The sequence below is a fragment of the Gasterosteus aculeatus genome, chromosome 1 (genome assembly GCF_964276395.1).
Source record: "Gasterosteus aculeatus chromosome 1, fGasAcu3.hap1.1, whole genome shotgun sequence".
Classification (NCBI taxonomy): Eukaryota; Metazoa; Chordata; class Actinopteri; order Perciformes; family Gasterosteidae; genus Gasterosteus; species Gasterosteus aculeatus.
In genome coordinates, this window is record NC_135688.1 from 16549199 (window position 1) to 16567457 (window position 18259).

At 42.9% G+C, this 18259-nt stretch overlaps 1 protein-coding gene across 6 annotated transcripts in view; it reads left to right on the forward strand.

Annotated features, from left to right (window-relative positions):
* The window catches only part of LOC120821401 (sodium/calcium exchanger 2), a 125087-nt gene that overhangs the window by 25326 nt on the left and 81502 nt on the right, over nt 1–18259 (forward strand). For 2 of the 6 annotated variants that reach the window (XM_040179898.2, XM_040179917.2), the window contains exon 2: nt 7602–7713. The exons of the other annotated variants lie outside the window; for them this stretch is intronic. The gene's annotated coding sequence lies outside the window, so the exon portion shown is untranslated. The remainder of the gene's footprint in view (nt 1–7601; nt 7714–18259) is intronic. 6 annotated transcript variants of the gene reach the window in all.

Below are 18259 nucleotides of genomic sequence, written 5' to 3' on the forward strand. Positions count from 1 at the left end.
CTACCAAAAAGTAATCCAACTCAACAGAACGAAACAAACTAGAGAAACACATAACGGGAACAAAATATAAGCAAGAAAAACAGCAGTGCTTGTAAGCCCGGACTACATTCTCTCCATCTGGGCCGGCTCCCACCTGGTCTGGGCCTCCCTGAGGCACTGGGTCTGGGGCACAAACGTCACTAATGGCAAAATTATTCTTTCTAAAACGCAGATAAAACTACGTACCAGCTCAAATGGGTTATCAAAACCGGACTCTGACACGGAAAGGCACTGCATGCTTCTGTAGTGTTGTTAAGTGCGGCCTTTATACCCGTTCTAATTGGTGAACCAGGAAGTGGGAGGGGCAGAAATGATTGTCACCTTCCGTAGCTACTCATAAGCCAAAATGGGTAGAGATGTATGATTCATATGCTGGATGGTTGGTGGTTTTGGGAAGGTTTGTCTGAGAGAAATGATACTTGTATCAGCATCTTCAGGGTTGTCTCGACGAGCATTCAGTATGCCGTTTCCTCTGTTAGTGCGTCGCTTGGCTGAGGGATGTTACAAATGCACCGCCGGGTGCACATTTTCTGGATCAATTTGAATATTATATTTTATAACTTGTTGGAGTTGTGTTTGGATCATTTTTAAATGGATTAGGGGATATTGTAGGTAAGACTAATGTTTCAAACTGTGTGAAGGATTAATATATTCACTCTTGATGAGTACACAATACTCCTGTTCCAAGTTGGTTCTGCTCGGTTTGCACATGTACCATTCCAACCTCAGATTTTATGTTTAGCTTGTGTGTGTGTGTGTGTGTGTGTGATTGATCCCATGCTGTGAGCTGCTGCAGGTGCTGCTGGGTGTGTCTTATTAGCTGATTGCTAACTGGTGTGAAAGACCAGGAAGTCCAGCTGTTAAACTGTTTAAGAATAACAACAGGAACACACACACATACACATATATCAATATGATTGCACTGAAACACACACACACACATATACACACACACCCACAACACATTGATAGCCGTGCATGGCTGCTTCGGTGCATTGGTGCCCCTTGTTTTGTGTTGTTTTTGTTTTAAACAGTTTTCTGTTGCGATTCCCGGAGCTCTTTCGCCAGACGAGCACTTAAACATGAAACCGTGAAACAACTGCTGCAGACTTCTGACTTTTCTGTGGAATTCAGTGGAATTACTGGACATCTTGGTGAAAGGTGTGCTCACCTTTACTCACGCAGTGAAGCACAGGAGAGGAAGACGGGCCAAACGTGGTTCTCGCACACCGCTCCCAGTCATCTTTCTCTCCAACGTGCGCTTACTGTGCAACATTTTGGACAATCTACAGCTGCTCGTGGGGAAAGACCAAGACTTTTCTGTATCCTCCATTCCGTGCTTTACGGACACGTGGCTTTGTGGAGCGATACTGGACTCTGCGCTTCAGCTGGTGGGCTTCAAGCTGCTCAGAGAGATAAGAGCTGTTCAAATTCTCTAGTGCTGAGGAAAGGAGCTTCAATGCTTCCCTATTTAGCAGACTCTGTGACTTCTTCCACAGAGGTCAGGGACTAGTGGCTAGGAATAAACAATAGTAGGTCATTTTTTGACTATTTGAATCCAGACCCTGTCTCTCCCTCCATCCTGAAGCATCTCGCTGATCAGCGGTCTCCGGTGTTTACCAACATCTTTAAGACCTCATTGGAGACCTGCCATGTGCCAACCTGCCTCCCCGTCCCGAGAAAAAAACAAGGATCCAAAGGGAATGTTTACAGGCCGGTTGCCCTGACCTCTGTGGTGATGAAATCCTTTGAGCGCCTTGTCCTGTCCCACCTCAAACCCTTTATTGGTCCCTTCCTGGACCCCCAGCAGTTTGCCTACATAGCCAACAGGGCTTTAGACGACGCAGTCAACATGGCCCTTTACTTCATCCTCCAGCGTCTGGACTCCCCAGGAATCTACGCCAGGATCCTGGACTTCAGCTGATGCCATCATTCCATCTCTGCTGCAGGAAAAACTCGCCCAGCTGCACGTGCCCGACCCCACCTGCAAGTGGATCAGAGTCAATGTCTCAGCCTCTTGGACCATCAGCACTGGTTCCCCCAAGGCTGCGGCCCATCTCCGCTGGTCTTCTTTCTGTACACCACCAGCTGCAACTCCAGTCACCAGTCTGTCAAGCTCCTGAAGTTTGCGGATGACACCACCGTCATTGGACTGATCTCTGACCGCCTACAAGTTTGAGATTGACCGGTGCAGCCAAAACAACTTAGAGCTCAACGCTCTGAAAACAGTGGAGAGCCCCACCTTCCCCCATCACTGCTGGGGAGTCCTTCTGCTTCCTGGGCCCCGTTCCTCGTACGTGGTTCAACTAAGTCGATCAAATGTCCGATTATCCTGCTCAAATTACCGGGATGATTGACATCAGGATATCTCGGTTCCTCGAATGTGGATCGGCGCTCAAAACGTCTCGTTAGTTTGAACCAGATGTCAATCATCAGGATAATCGTCTTACGTTAGAAGGTGGAAGAGTCGATCACCAAAACCAGGATTTTTTTTAATAGTATAACGGCAAATGAACTTAAAGGAAGAGCGTCTTTTTTCTCCGCTGACGAGCAGGAGATGATCATGAACACATATGAGATAATATGTTCATTTGAATCATTTCTGTCGGATGAATTGAACGTATTATACGAATTGAACGTATTTTACATATTGGACGTTGTTCATTCTGTGCGTCCATCGCAGTCTGTCCATCCCACGGAGGATCGTCCTCTGTCTCTCTAAAGCAGGGGTCACCAAACTTTTTTCTCTGGGGGCCACATTATCGTTCCTGACTGTGATGGGGGGCCGGGGCCGGGTCAGCTATATAACATAGAATTGTATCAGATCAAAAATGACCACCAGCAGGCCTCATTGTGTAGTAGAGATTACTAGCCTGGCACAGCCACCCCCACTACTATATCCACACTACTATATCAACACTTGATTCATGGCACATATTTGTTTATCTTTAGTAGTGGTTTGCAAAAGTAGTAATCGAGTCTTCACACTTTGTTTTAATTTGAAATATCACAGATTTATTTATTTTCAAATAAAAATAACATCAAAGCTGTCAAGGTAAGAAACATCTGCCTATTTGAGGTGATTGACACTGGCAAAGGTGAGTGAAAAATGATAAATTATAGGTAGGCCTGTTGATATTGTCACGACCTGGCTCTTTGGGCCATGACAAGATTGGAGTTGCACTGGTTTCCGAGGTGTAACGCCACTATAACCTGACAGGGAAACTCCAAACACAGCGCATCAGGGCGGCAACACGTACTTTCTCTTTGGACCACGCGCAATCGACTTCGCGAAAAAGAGAAAAAAAACTCCAAAACCAGTGAGACAGCAAGACAGCGCTTAGTTTGGAGACGGTGAAGGCTCCGAAGAGAGAGAGTGACCGTCTCTCTCTCTCTGCTCGTTCTTTCAGTTAAACTTGCAGCTCTGCTACAGGAGCAGATCACTTTAACTTTACATGCCGCTCACAGTGAAGTCCTGCGCGGAAGGTTTTTGGAAGAATTCACCAACACAAAAAGTCAATTACAATATGGAAGTAACTTGCCAACACTGTCAGCACCGACTTCGCCTCAGGCAACATCGCAACAAGCGAGTGAATCGGAAGTGAACTGACCGTTATGCCATGACGACTTTTGGGGATTGCCTCATTGGGCCGGTTCAAGTAGTGGGGGGCAGATGGGCCGGGGGGCCAGTCAAAGGGGGGTGGCGGGCCGGAGTCGGCCCGCGGGCCGTAGTTTGGTGACCAATGCTCTAAAGGTTTCTTCCCTTTATTCTCCCCATCAAATACTTTTCCATTGTTTGGGGAGTTTTTCCTGTGCCGATGTAAGGGTTTCTGGACAGAGGATGTCACATGTGTACAGACTGTAAAGATCTCTGAGGCAAATTTGCAATATTGTGCGATACAAAATCAAATCAAATGAATCATATAATCATGACAAAAACTGACACCACCGCCCTGCGAGGCTACAAGCCCGACAAAGTATCGCATACAAGTTAACGTTATGCATGTTGGTTAAATGTAACGGCTCATTTAAGTGCCTCGTCACTCTAATCAATCAGATTATATTTCTTTAAATGTGCCTTCTGGCAGGAGACTTCATTGATGATTGTCATCCAATGAGAATAATTTGATTTGATTTGATTTGAAGCATTTTATTATATTTATGATCTCAACTCTTTCAGAGTATGTAGATGAAAACAAGCCCAAAGAATCAAATTGATACGAATGAATAGGATATATGTACTGTATCATCTTATGTATCATTAGATTAGATTAGATTCAACTTTATTGTCATTGCACACAAGTCCTAAAAGTACTGAGGCAACGGAATGCAGTTTAGAATCCAACTAAGTGCAAAATAGCAGAACGTGCAGAGTATGTGCATATGTAAAGTGTAATAAGTGAATAAATAGATATGTACAGCAAGAAATAGATATGCAATATGAACAGTAAGAAATGGATATGCAATATGATCAGTAAGCGGTATTGTAGGTATAAGTACAATTAATACAGTAAAATAAAAACATTCTGGTGCAATGTTCAGTGGCTGGAGGAGGGTGTGGCAGTCAAGCCAGGGTGGAGGGGGGAAGTACAGTCACTGAGGGAGATGTGTGTGTGGGTAAGGGCAGAGTTCAGTAGAATGACAGCCGCAGGGATGAAGCTGTTCCTGAACCTGCTGGTCCGGGAACAGAGCACCCTGTAGCGTCTCCCATATGTATGTATAGATGACCATATAAACGTTCTAGGAGTTTTATTATATGTGTGTGAACGTGAGGGTCATTATATATCCATTGCTCATAATCAGACATTTGATCAATTGAAGCAGTGAACATGCAGCGGCGACATGCAGTGGCTTTCCAGATGTTCTCTGCATCGCAACACCGTACAGACATGGACAGTATGAGAGACAGTGTCACTGTGCGAGACATGAGAGTGTGTGTGGGACAGTATGTGGGACAGTGGATGTTCGGCTGCAGCGTGTGGTGCTCATCACGTAATGTAACGGGGAAATCTTCTTGTAAATGAATGATTCCTTGTCCTCAGCATCTGTAGCGCTTGTACAGGACGTCATTGTGGCTTAACGGGTATTTGTGATCTCGGAGAAGTCTCTCCCTATAAAACGTTAATCTAACTGATATTCATCAATGAGGAAGTGAGCTTCCCTTTTTTTCCGGGGGAGAGATGAACTAATCCAGCAGCTCAAACCTCCGCCGAAGCAGGTTCAAGTTTTTCGATGTGTTGCTATGGTGATTTAGACAAATCTGCTTCGGGGAACCGAAAAGCCTGATCTACGTCATCTCATCCTGAAAACGTACGAGGAACAGGGCCCTGGGTTCCATCATATCCCAGGCTGAAAAAAAAACTAACACAGATTTAGTGTTTTAGTGCAGAAGTCTGCATCTGTGTTTGAAAAATTTCATCAGGAAATAAGATGTCAGATCTCATCACAGGCGGTTGTGGCTCTGTGCGCTCTGCAGGAGTCTGCACTTCTTTGATGGAGTCCGGTGTGACCTGCGGCGCATCAAACAAGTCATTTTCCCAAATGAAGAAGAGAGCCGTGTTATTATTATTTAATGTGAATTCACTTGTCAGCGTCTGTGCATGGCGTCTGTGTGGAACCACAAACCACTTATTTGCAGGTGGAGGGACTGCGTGCACAGGTGTGGTTTGGCTTAGTTAGGGCTGAAGCCCCCTCATTATTGGCTTAAAAAAATCAAATCTTTTTTTTTTCATTTTTATTTTGGTGATGTCATTGAATTGGAATAGTGTTTATCACATGGACAAGTTATTTATAACTCTAACATGCTAAATATGTGCGTGCACATATTTGTATATTGTATGTATATATATGGCAACATCCCCCCCCCCTCGGGGCTAAGCTCTGCTTGTCTTTGAATCCCAGAAACGCCCCTCACTGCGTGTATGAATGCGGTGGAGGCTTTGGCCGGAGCAGTGCAGGTGGGAGTCCTCATGTCAGATCTTTTGTCCATTAATGGTGCTGCATCAGGATTAGGAAATGTTAAAACGAGTGCCGCGGCTCTCTTTCTCTCTGAGGATCGGATACCGATCTCTGATTGAGGTACCAGAACGTCCATATTTGGCTTTGAGAAGCTTTCATCACAGTGGCTGTTTACTTTTCGGACTGGGCTTCGCCAATGTGTCCTCGGACTGTGCAACGTCCTCTTTAAAGCTACTTAGAGAAGTTATTTGTGTCTGTTAGGGATGCATTGATTGATTGAGAGACACCTGGTCACCGGTTGGACACCCGTGTTTAATTAATAATTGATAAAGACATAAATGAATAATTAGCTGTATATTTCATTGTGTGGAACAGACTGGGAATATTCTTCTATTTCTAATGCATCACCAGACTTGACTGAGACATTGCTTTGAGAAGAAAAATATAACAAATAGACTAAACACAGTAAATATACATTTACTTAATAGTTGTTCATTATTTGAATAATAAATATACACTGGTGTTTGTGTATATATACGTGTAACACTCTATTAATGCACAAACACATTTGTCAAAGCAGGAATTAGAAGGCTAGTATATAAACTATATATAATTTGAACATGGACTTGAATTGAATAGTGGATAACATTATTGCATCACATCCGTCTCCGTGCCGTTGGCGCGGTGACATGCAGACGCTTGGGGCTGCGGGGATGACATGCCGCTGAGACTGCTACCTGCACTTGTATAATAACAGTGACAGCGATGGCTGAGTCGGCTTGGCTCAGTTATGCCGCAGATCTTAACGATGTTGCAGGATGTTTTTATTCTCCCTCCGGCTGCATTGGAGGTCCTCGTGTGCAATCCGCTGATTTCAATTCTGAAAAATGCTCAAACTCAATTAGCTCAGCAGAAATCCAGTTGCATTTCATTATCATGTCGGAATGTTATTAAGTTTGAGTTTGAATGGCATTTAATGATACAAACATGAACCTTGGCTTTGTTGCCAGACCACATGCTGGTGGTTGGGCTCAGGGCTGCTCCATATTAGAAACAAAATTTGAGTTAATGCTATGTATCCCCTCCTTTTTATTTGTTATATTTAAGCAAAAAGGCCTCACAGCTTTGCTTTCTAACTCAGAAGAAGAGCGTTCGGTGCTCTACTTCTAATGTCTCACTGATTGCTGTCTGGTCCTGCTGCGTTGGACGGATGCAGGCACTCATTCCTGGTCTTCCATTTTTAATCATACTATTTAGTTTAGTTATTACCCATCCCCGGCTCCAGCTGCTGGGTCACACAAACAGCTGCCACACAAACGCACACACACTGCAGAAGGCTCCAGACATATAAATATATTGTTATTGTATATGTATAAATATATAGATATAGAAAAACAACCACAGCCAACATTTGTCCATGTCTATTCTAAAATCAATCACACAAACCCACCTGACTCCACCTGGTCCTCCTCGCAGCTAAACGCATTATTCACACTTCTCATTGGTTGATAACTGATGAATGCATTGGCTATATCTGGATGGAAAGTAAGTACAATACATCTGTTTACTCTCCTTTAATTATGTTTGTGTGTGTGTATTTACAGCACATTTATAGCTGTTGTTCTCGGTCCTTCTGGCAATGAACAAATGTGTTCATGCCTGTTTTGATTCTACGCTGGAGTGCTTTGAGAAGAACATGCTGATGAGCAAGGCAAGGTAAATCTGCTCAGGAAAGACTTTTCAGAAGTGTCAATGTGTGTGTATGTGTGTGCCGTGACCCGTTAAGTGTGAGGGTGAGCGCTGCATGGAGGTTCAACATCCTGATGAACATGGCACCAGCTGAGATACCACCTGGACTATGTAAACCTACCTGGTCTGGGACTCACACACACCCTCTGTCTCCACACAGACACTCGCTCACACACACACACACACACACACACACACACACACACACACACACACACACACACACACACACACGCACTCACTGTCACTCCCAGCTTCTATGCATTCATCAGGAGAGACTTCTGAATTTTTAACAATGATTTATTAAACATGCATAACTATTAGGGCTGTCAATAGATTAAAAAACATTAACTCACATCATTGATCTCACATTTTGAAACTCATTAATTTTTCTATATAAAGACTCAATATAATAAATTAACAAGTAATCCTTTTAGAAAGCGTGTATTTTAAACACTGTTGTTTAATAGATGATCTCCAAGGCTGAATTCCACCAGGTGGAACAGGTTGAACTAGCGACTCATCCTGCTGTGCTCGTGAACTTTGCTCTCAACTCTCCATCATTTGACGGCTGTGTTTGAAGTGCCAACAATCTCCCCACATTTAGCCGTTTTCCTAACCACTGTCTTTCAGGGCAACAGTGATTCTCTTTTGCCAAATGAATTGCTCCAATCCTCTGTTATGCCGGATTTTCCCACTGATTGGAGATGTGGTCATCTAGACTGTGCCTCGCCCAAGCCCCTTGACTGGCCTGCTGCTCAACCCTGAGGGTGGAGAGTCCAAAGGGTGGCTGCTCTAGGTTTTTTCTTTGGAATCCGCCCGACTAGACCCCAAAGGGTGAAAGCCCGGCCACCAGGCGACTTTCCTTCCTGGGCTTCGGGAGGATGCCACAGTTTCCCTGCTCCGGGCGAGGCGGATGTGAACCTTAGGCTGCAAAACATCAGTTTTTGAGTTTTTGAACCGCTCTGAGGTCTCCACTGAGGCGGTTTGAGCATCTAGCTAGGATGCCTGCTAGAATACCCAGGACACGCTGGAGGGATTATCTCTCCAAGCTGGCCGGGGAATGCCTCGGGATCCCTCAGGATGAGCTGGGAAATGTTGCGGGTGAGAGGGAACACCCCGGATAAGCATGGATGGATGGTGTGGTCGTCATGGCTATGGCGATTTCACACTAATGTTTCAGGTTTAAAATGATGAAGGGATGATATTTTGACACACACGGAGGTAAACTCAAACATGGCTGGCTGCCTGAGGAATAGTACCACTAGGCGCTAAATAAAGTGTGACTAATTCTGAGATAGAGCCGACTCTTTGGGACTAATTTAAGCCATAATGCTCAACAGCCCAATTTTCTGTATTTTGTAAATAAAGTCTGCCTTTGAGTCCTACTTCCGCCACCCTGACGTTAAAAGGGTATTTTTTTTGTCCTTTTTTATTCAGCATTTGTAGCCAACAACATGTGGTATTTGCCCCCCTCCTGCTCCATTGTGATTGGATGACTGGGGGACAAAAAGTGACTCTGATAGCAGCGTTTTACCCAGAGGGGAACTTCTTATGTTTCTAGGGCAAATGGAAAAAAATCACCAAGTGTGCAGTGCTCAGTGCAGAATAAACGTGAACCCCTTTCACAAAACCATAGACTGTTCAGAGGTCAGAGTTTAATTTTTTCTCTCTGTCTCCTAAATGTTCCCATCTTGCCCTGCTCTTCCTTTGCTAGGGGCCATTTCTCCAGTGCGCCCTGTTTTCTCCTGTGTCTCAGTACAAGATTTTATTATGAAATGTCCCTTTTATAACCATTTATCTGGTTGTATTCTCCTGTGTTGACGCTGCTGCTATGTCTGGCCCGCTTGTTCCTGTTGTATTGTTTCGGTCCTCATCAAGATGCTGGGTGGTCCTTCCTCTTTTTCTCTGTCTGTCGAGCCATTTCATCTCAGCAAGGCCCCTCTGCCTCGGGACGAACCTCTAAATAATGGATTTATTTAAACCGATGCTGTCGGGTTTGTGAAGGTGAAGATTTTGACTTGTAGTCAAAGTCACATTTCATCCAGCTGAGACTTTGTGCCATCTACAATTCATCTGGCTTGAATTTGAAAACAACCCTTCTAAAGAACAAGCTTTGTCTCAATTCATGGATTGTTATTATGTTTCATTAATACAGTATTTCATGTGTTAATTATCAATCTTCTTCCATCACGCTGCTTCACTTGATTGTGAGCTCAATCGATTCTTTCACTCTGGAAAATGTTTTCTGTGCCTTTACTTTTGAGTTAAGTGGGTACTTTTGCTCAAACGACCTGAGCTTCGTCTCGTGGTGGTGCTTCATTGCCGCTCGTGAATCTCCACAGTCTCTGGACACATTAGACATACTAGTGCTGAACAGAATTGACATATCTGTCTATTCTTGATTAAAGGTTCTCGTCTCTCGGACCACAATTCTCTTTTTGGAGAACAACATGTGAACTAACCTCTGACTTAAGTAGTTCTCCGACTCTCCAACTCGAGTCGGAAAGTTTATTGATACTCGTTTTTTGATTGGGCGAGTCGTGTCACCTAATGGGATTTACAACGCATGTTTTTATTGTGACCGAACGAGTGCCGTAACACGCCTGTCTTTGACCAGCGGATAATCTGGTTTAATATGAAGTTTGATCTGAAGTTTTGGTACAGCTACGGCCGATCAATAAAATAATTTGTTGGTGGCTCCAGTGGTGCTTTTTATAGCTTATTAAAGCAATAAGGTACGAGAGGCTGTACTTTATCGTCCAATAATGTAACAGTTCGGGGGCGTTGTTAGGCCCGATGCGAAGCGGAGGCAGATAAAATACTGCCTCAAGTACCTTATTGCTTTTATAATATGGTTACCAGCCAAATTATAAATAGCGATTAAATAGCTGCCTTTCAGCACAAGGAACGTGAAATATAGAGAGACTGACGGGGAAATGATTCTTTATGAAGCAGCATATTGAGGATGTCCCTCGTCTCTGGAACTAAACAAGTTTCCATAATCCTCGTAAATCCATGTCATGAATATTTAAAGTTATCAGTCAAAAATACCAGTTACCCTGGTCGGGGACAGGGTTTATGACATGTTGTGATTAATTAAATATGTGTGTAATTTCTTATCCGTGATTTGTCAGATTATATACCATTGGTAGATTCAAATTCAGCGATGTCCAGTCAGAGAGACTTCCCTCAAGCAAAGCACATCATAGAACATCACAGTAAATAGTAAACAACATTTAAAAGGAACTGGATGATAAATACATGTCCTTTCTTTCATTTTACCTAAAATACTGGCTACGTTAACTCATTTAAATTAGGGCACATTAATCGATGCAATTAATGTGTTGTGACAATTTTAACATTTTAATGTAATGTTAGTTAACGGTTTAAGAAGTTAACGGAAGTAAACCGGAAGTTGGCCGTTAACCGGGAGTTGACCGCGAAAACCAAATGGCCGCCAGGTACAGTCAGTTACAGCAAGACGGTTGCTAAAGATGGAAATCTTTTTGCATTGGAAGTAAAACAAACAGAGGTGTGACACACAGCGGAGAACTGTGCAGAGGAATTACTCCACGTGTCAAACGGAAGGGGAGTGAGTGTCAAACGGACCACTTAAAGCACTGCTAGGCTAAGCTAAGCTAGCTGCTAGGTTAAGCTAAGCTAGCTGCTAGGCTACTTCCATCTCAACATCGCCCCTGCGCGGCACACAGTCTGCAGAGGACCAACACTGTGTCCCTATAAGACCTGGTTTAAAAGCGTCCTGGCTGAATGTGGGGAGATTGTTGGCACAAACACAGTCGTTAAATGATGGAAAGTTGAGAGCAAAGAGAACGAGGACAACAGGAAGAGTCGCTAGTTCAACGTGTTTCACCCGGTGAGATTATGCATCCAAAATGATCACATGTGTGTAGTTTTTTGTTTAGAATATCTTAACAATTAAACAACAATGTCTAAAAAACAACATTCATTAACAACAACGTGATTTAATCGTAATTAATGAATGTCAAAATGTGCGTTTTTTTTAAAATAATTTAAATACATAAGTGAATGCTTTTGAAAAGTAGAATAATGTACTTCATTTTAGAAAAATGACCGTGCCCATTTTTTATGTGTGAAGTCAACAAATAAAGCTGCAATATTATTCTTTCTTTTTAATAAGATACATTTATACCGTGTCTTCTATGTGGTTCATCATTGTTACATTTAAGTAGGCTATCATTGATGTGTGAGAGCCCGCACTGATTGAAACTAAAGGCTACTTGGTTATGTTTAGGCAACAAAATGACTTGGTTGTTGTTTGGCTCAAAATAAGTTATTTGTTACTTCTTAACATGTTTGATTAAAATGAGTAGACCGTTTGGTTTCATATCGTACACAGACAATGGCCTCCTGCGTGAAAGTCCTGTGTTATCAGCCTCCTTCCTTCACTTCTGCAGACTAGGATTTGAAATATATTTTTGATATGTCAAGCAGTGTTTCCCCAACCATTATATCAAGGGAGTGCCCAACTACTCATGAATGCGAGAAGGCCTGATAAAATGAATTTGCATTTTATTGGCAGGTGTGTTATTTACCTAAGGCCCAACCCAATAACCACAGGAATAATAATGCCAATACTGTCCCTTTTAACATGCATCATGTGATCTAATTGTATGGATTCTGCAAAAGAGGAGGAAATATCCCATGAATAATAATTAAATAAAAAGTGCAGATGATCATAGCTCTGCTCCCTTATGAACAGGCCGTAGTTTGAATTATCCATGTAAATCTTCCTCCCTTCTTCTTCCCTTCAGCTGTTAACAATTCAAGGATATTTCAGTCCATTTGCAGCTTCTTTTTCTTGCTGTGCGTTATCCACGCACACTTGGCACCTTAGCGTTTTGGGGACACCAGACCCGAGAGAGAATATGTGACAGAACCATCTGAGCCAATATGGTTTATGTAGAGTACCTTTCAGGGAAAAAGGACACAACTGCTGCACAACTGCATCTAAATTGTGATTGACACGTAGACTTCCTTAAGATAGATAGATACTTTATTGATCCCTCAAGAGGGAAATGTTGGTGTCACAGCAGCATGTACAGGGAAGAAAATAGAATTAAAAAATACACATTATAATAAGATAAAAAATATTAAATTATTAAATAAAATAAACTAAACTAAAACAAAAGAATAACCTTCAAGAAGAGAAGAGAAATTTGTAAAAGGAGTTGTTATTGTCATTATTTAGCCAGAGATGATTTGTTGTAAAGTGTTAATCGTCGTCGTGGCGCAGGGGTTAGAGAAGGTGTGCTGGGAAGCACAAGGTTGGTGGTTTGAGTCCACGCTACCCCATGTTCCATGTCAAAGTGTCCCTGAGCAAGACACCTAACCTAATTGCTCCCTGGGCAAAAATGTGAAAAAGCCATGGGTTTAAAGTGTAATGTAAGTTGCTTTGGATAAAAGTGTCTGCTAAATGACCTGTAATGTTATTACACTGCAGGAATGATCTCCTGCATTGGTCCTTACAGGAGATGTATTGGTCCTTGTGACAGCGGAGTCTGTTGGAGATTGTGCTCCGCTGTCCCTGTAGCAGGTGGTGGGGTGGTCAGGATTATCCAATATGGATAGCAGTTTCTTCAGTGACCTCCCCTCCAACACCTTTTCCAAGCTGTCCTGTTTGCAGCCAATGATGGAGCCGGCCTTCTTAACAAGTTTGTTAGTGCTGTTGGTGTCACCGGCTCCAATGCTGCTCCCCCAGCAGACCACGGCGAAGTTCAAAGCACTGGCTACAACAGACTGATAGAACATCTCCAACATCTTGCTGCACACATGGAAGGATCGAAGCTTCCTCAGGAAGAGTCGACTCATCCCCTTCCTGTAGACAGCGTTGATGTTGTTCTTCCAGTTCAATCTGTTGTCGATGGAGACACCCAAGTACTTGTAGTCCTCAACCATGACCACCTCCTCTCCCAGAACCCTCAGCGGTAGCAGAGCCGTCGACTTCCTCCCAAAGTCGACTACCATCTCTCTGGTCTTGGCCACGTTCAGGAGCAGGTGATTTCGGCCCGCCCACACCACAAAGTCCTCCACTACTGCCTTGTACTCCTCGTCCCGTCCATCCCTTATAAACCTTACCACTGCAGAGTCATCAGAGAATTTAAAGCTCTTGCACAATCATGATCTGAAAGTGGGAATAAATAGCTGACTAATCACATATTTATGAGACTTGTGTTTCTCAAACTTGATATGTTACCTAAAACACTCTCCTCTCCCCAATCGCCAAACACTTCATACTCTGCGGTAGTGAGCTGATAATTGATTGTTCTGGTCTGGAGCTGAAACACCACAACCTCAGAGTTGGCAGTTTGGGCTTATCGGAGTGCCGGCAGAGATGACCCGCTCATCCATCCTTCCATCTTTCCCTAATTGTGGACCGCAGCATTGGCTCGGTGCCATCAGCAACTTACTGAAAATGAGTATGATGTTCTTCTGACGGAGCCAACCGACCTCTATTGCAGTCGGCGCATATCCAGCCAAATCCTTCAATTACCCAACCATTGAATGTCCCTTTGCACATTCATTCTCTTCCCATATATCGACAACTTCCCGATTAAATGAGCTCGGCTGTATGCATGACAGCTCCTGCTCTGCTTCAGTAATATGCTGGAGCTAAAAGGTGAAGTCTGTTGAGGTTTGAAGTGCACGTGGCCCTTAAGAGAGATTGCAACTGTACTGGTAATTGACCAGTCAAGTCAGTGTTTCTTTTAATGAAGTAGATAGATTTCTGTGTATGCTCAGATTAAGATAGTGGAGGAAGATGATTATTGTCCAGGCACCTCACATGGGCACCATCAAATGGGGTTATTGGCACCTCAGCGTGCCAATAACCCCATTTGATATGGTTGGTGAGGGTTGATGAAATATTCATCGGGAAGGGTGGTAGCCCACGAGCTCTCCTCCTGTCGCAGAGTAAAACTAGTTTGTTAACTGGCAAGATCTGTTACTGATTTAAGTGGTGGTCAGCAACAGTGGAGAAACCAGCAAGAGGACGCTTTATTTTCAAAACAGAAAACAGAAAAAAAGTGATAATTGGTATTTCATTTTCTGATGCCGAGTGTGTTTAGAGAATATCACACCGGTCTGAGACTTCACTTCACCATCACTGCCACGTATTAGAAGTCACAGCATTGACATGTTTTATAGAGCACCAAATTGCAGGGCTCTATTACATGAAAAGAGTCACAGCTGTTCCCCAACATCTATTTTGTTATATTTTTAGAATAGTTTCTGTAGACACAAGATCAAATCTCACCTAAAACAACAACCATCCACCTGTCTTTAAACCTGAACTACTGTCGGTTCCTCCGGGTTGCTCGTTCGCATCTTTGGGCGGGAGGAACGCCGTCCCCAGACCGCTGCCCTGCGTTCCTCCCGGGCGGGCCAATAGTTTAGTCTCTCCCTGCAGCCGTGGAGCGCGTTTCCCTGCCGGTGGTCGAAGCCCCAAGTTAAACCTCCCAGGCTGCTATGTGTGCGCAGCGTCTCCAGACCTCACAAGGGTGGGTGGTTGGGCTTGGCGCAGGGATGTCTGGTGCGTGAATCGCAATTATTTTGGCCTGGATAATGTTGATTTTCCCAACCTCCCACGGGTTTAAACAACTGCTCCTTAATCCACCCTGAAAGTGACGCACCAAGACACACGCCCCTGTCCAAATCTTATATATCTTATATATCTATTAGCTGAATTTAGACGTCGGCCAACAATGGGTCAAAAAAGGTTTCTGTCAGTTTGTAGATTTACACTCTAAAAAATTTCACTGTGAATTAACGGTATTTTATTGGCAGCAAGGACACCAGGAATTTACCGGTTTTTACGGTATAATACCGTAAATGTTTTTTACACTATGTTACCGTAAAATGGATTTCTGTATGTTACCGTAAACTTGAACCAATTTTACTCTGAATTAACTGCCATTTACTGTGAGTCGATGCTAGTAACACTGTTTTATTTACAGTGCCCTACCGTAATATACGGTATGTTGTTGTATATTGGATTACAGTTTGTTACCATACGAATACTGTTTTTGTGTTATAAATACTAGAATGTTACCGTTTACTTATAACCGTATACTTTTGCATTTAATTCTCCACAAATTAAAGAAAGACAACCAAACTCATTTCGGTCATAGTGGTTGGAGTTTATTAGATGCCTTTAAGACAAAAATGTTAGGCATTTGTAACCAAGAACAAAACATAAAATATACTGCATGTATACAATAATAAAAAAATGAATCATAAAATCATTAGGACAAGGTAAACTAACTGTGAGATACTGTTGTGGAGAAGTTTAAAGCCGGATTTGGATACAAAAAGATTTCCCAAGCTTTAAACATCCCAAGGAGCACTGTGCAAGCAATAATATTGAAATGGAAGGAGTATCAGACCACTGCAAATCTACAAAGACCCGGCCGTCCGTCTAAACTTTCAGCTCAAACAAGGAGAAGACTGATCAGAGATGCAGCCAAGAGGCCCATGATCACTCTGGATGAACTGCAGAGATCTACAGCTGAGGTGGGAAAGTCTGTCCATAGGACAACAATCAGTCGTATACAGCACAAATCTGGCCTTTATGGAAGAGTGGCAAGAAGAAAGACATTTCTTAAAGATATCCATAAAAAGTGTCGTTTAAAGTTTGCCACAAGCCACCTGGGAGACACACCACACATGTGGAAGAAGGTGCTCTGGTCAGATGAAACCAAAATCGAACTTTTTGGCAGCAATGCAAAACGTTATGTTTGGCGTAAAAGCAACACAGCTCATCACCCTGAACACACCATCCCCACTGTCAAACATGGTGGTGGCAGCATCATGGTTTGGGCCTGCTTTTCTTCAGCAGGGACAGGGAAGATGGTTAAAATTGATGGGAAGATGGATGGAGCCAAATACAGGACCATTCTGGAAGAAAACCTGATGGAATCTGCAAGAGACCTGAGACTGGGACGGAGATTTGTCTTCCAACAAGACAATGATCCAAAACATAAAGCAAAATGTACAATGGAATGGTTCACAAATAAACATATCCAGGTGTTAGAATGGCCAAGTCAAAGTCCAGACCTGAATCCAATCGAGAATCTGTGGAAAGAACTGAAAACTGCTGTTCACAAACGCTCTCCATCCAACCTCACTGAGCTCGAGCTGTTTTGCAAGGAGGAATGGGCAAAAATTTCAGTCTCTCGATGTGCAAAACTGATACAGACATATCCCAAGCGACTTACAGCTGTAATCGCAGCAAAAGGTGGCGCTACAAAGTATTAACCTAAGGGGGCTGAATAATTTTGCACGCCCAATTTTTCAGTTTTTTATTTGTTAAAAAAGTTTGAAATATCCAATACATTTTGTTCCACTTCATGATTGTGTAACACTTGTTGTTGATTCTTCACAAAAAATTACAGTTTTATGTCTTTATGTTTGAAGCCTGAAATGTGGCAAAAGGTTGAAAAGTTCAAGGGGGCCGAATACTTTCGCAAGGCACTGTATGTAACATGCAGTTGAATTACGGTAGTCTGCTATTATTGTAAATCGACAGCTTTAACTGTTAATTCATGACATTGGCCGTTAATTTACAAGCAAAGGATGAAAAATTTAACTGTATGTTACAGTTATAATGACATACTGTAAGATACCGTTAGAAATGCACCGTAAATTTACAGCAATTTGTTACAGTGTACTGTTTGTGAGCTTGACGGACGACTTTCACGTCAGCCAAAACAAATGAAACCATTATTGTTGGAGCCGTATTGCAGTTTTTGGTGCTTTAGTTTATCTTGAGGGGAAACCCCGGGTAAATTGTGAGATGCAGTTCCTACATTTGAACATGTGTTGAGTAAAGTAAAAACCAACTCAAAAGCCCCACGAAACATCTGTTCGACTAGTCGTCCAAGGTGTGCGAGCATTGGGGGGGAACATGGCACGGGAGCACCACGTTGTCCGTTTGGACGTGAGGAACGTAACGAGCCTCCAGCAGCGCTGCTGCTTTTTACTCGTCATCCAGCTGATCAAGCTAGCGTTAGTTCGCTAATAACAGCAGTAAAGCAGTTAGCAAGACTAAGACACGTTTTTATTTACTCGCCTCTTTTGGACCATTCATTTTTCAATCTTTTGTTTTGTATATATTTCGTGCTTTGTCCCACATCTGTTATTTTTGACAAATATATTTGTGTGTGTTGTACTTTTTAATGCTGTCATATCTAGTAGTCCAGTGCGCTTGCGCATATACAGTGGGTTATACGGTAGTTGATGTTATGCCTGTAAAGGGAGACACATGGTGATCCATTAAATCAACTAAGAAGCCTCTAATGCATTTATTTACAAATGCCATTTTAAATTCATCTCATAGCACTTGGTTGTTTTTTAGCTGTATACATTTACTTACACTACAATGATGGTAATAATTTAATGAATAAGCTTCAAGTGAACATGGGGGTGTTTTTGTCAGTGTGAGAGTTTGTGAGTGTAGTATAGAGAACAAGTT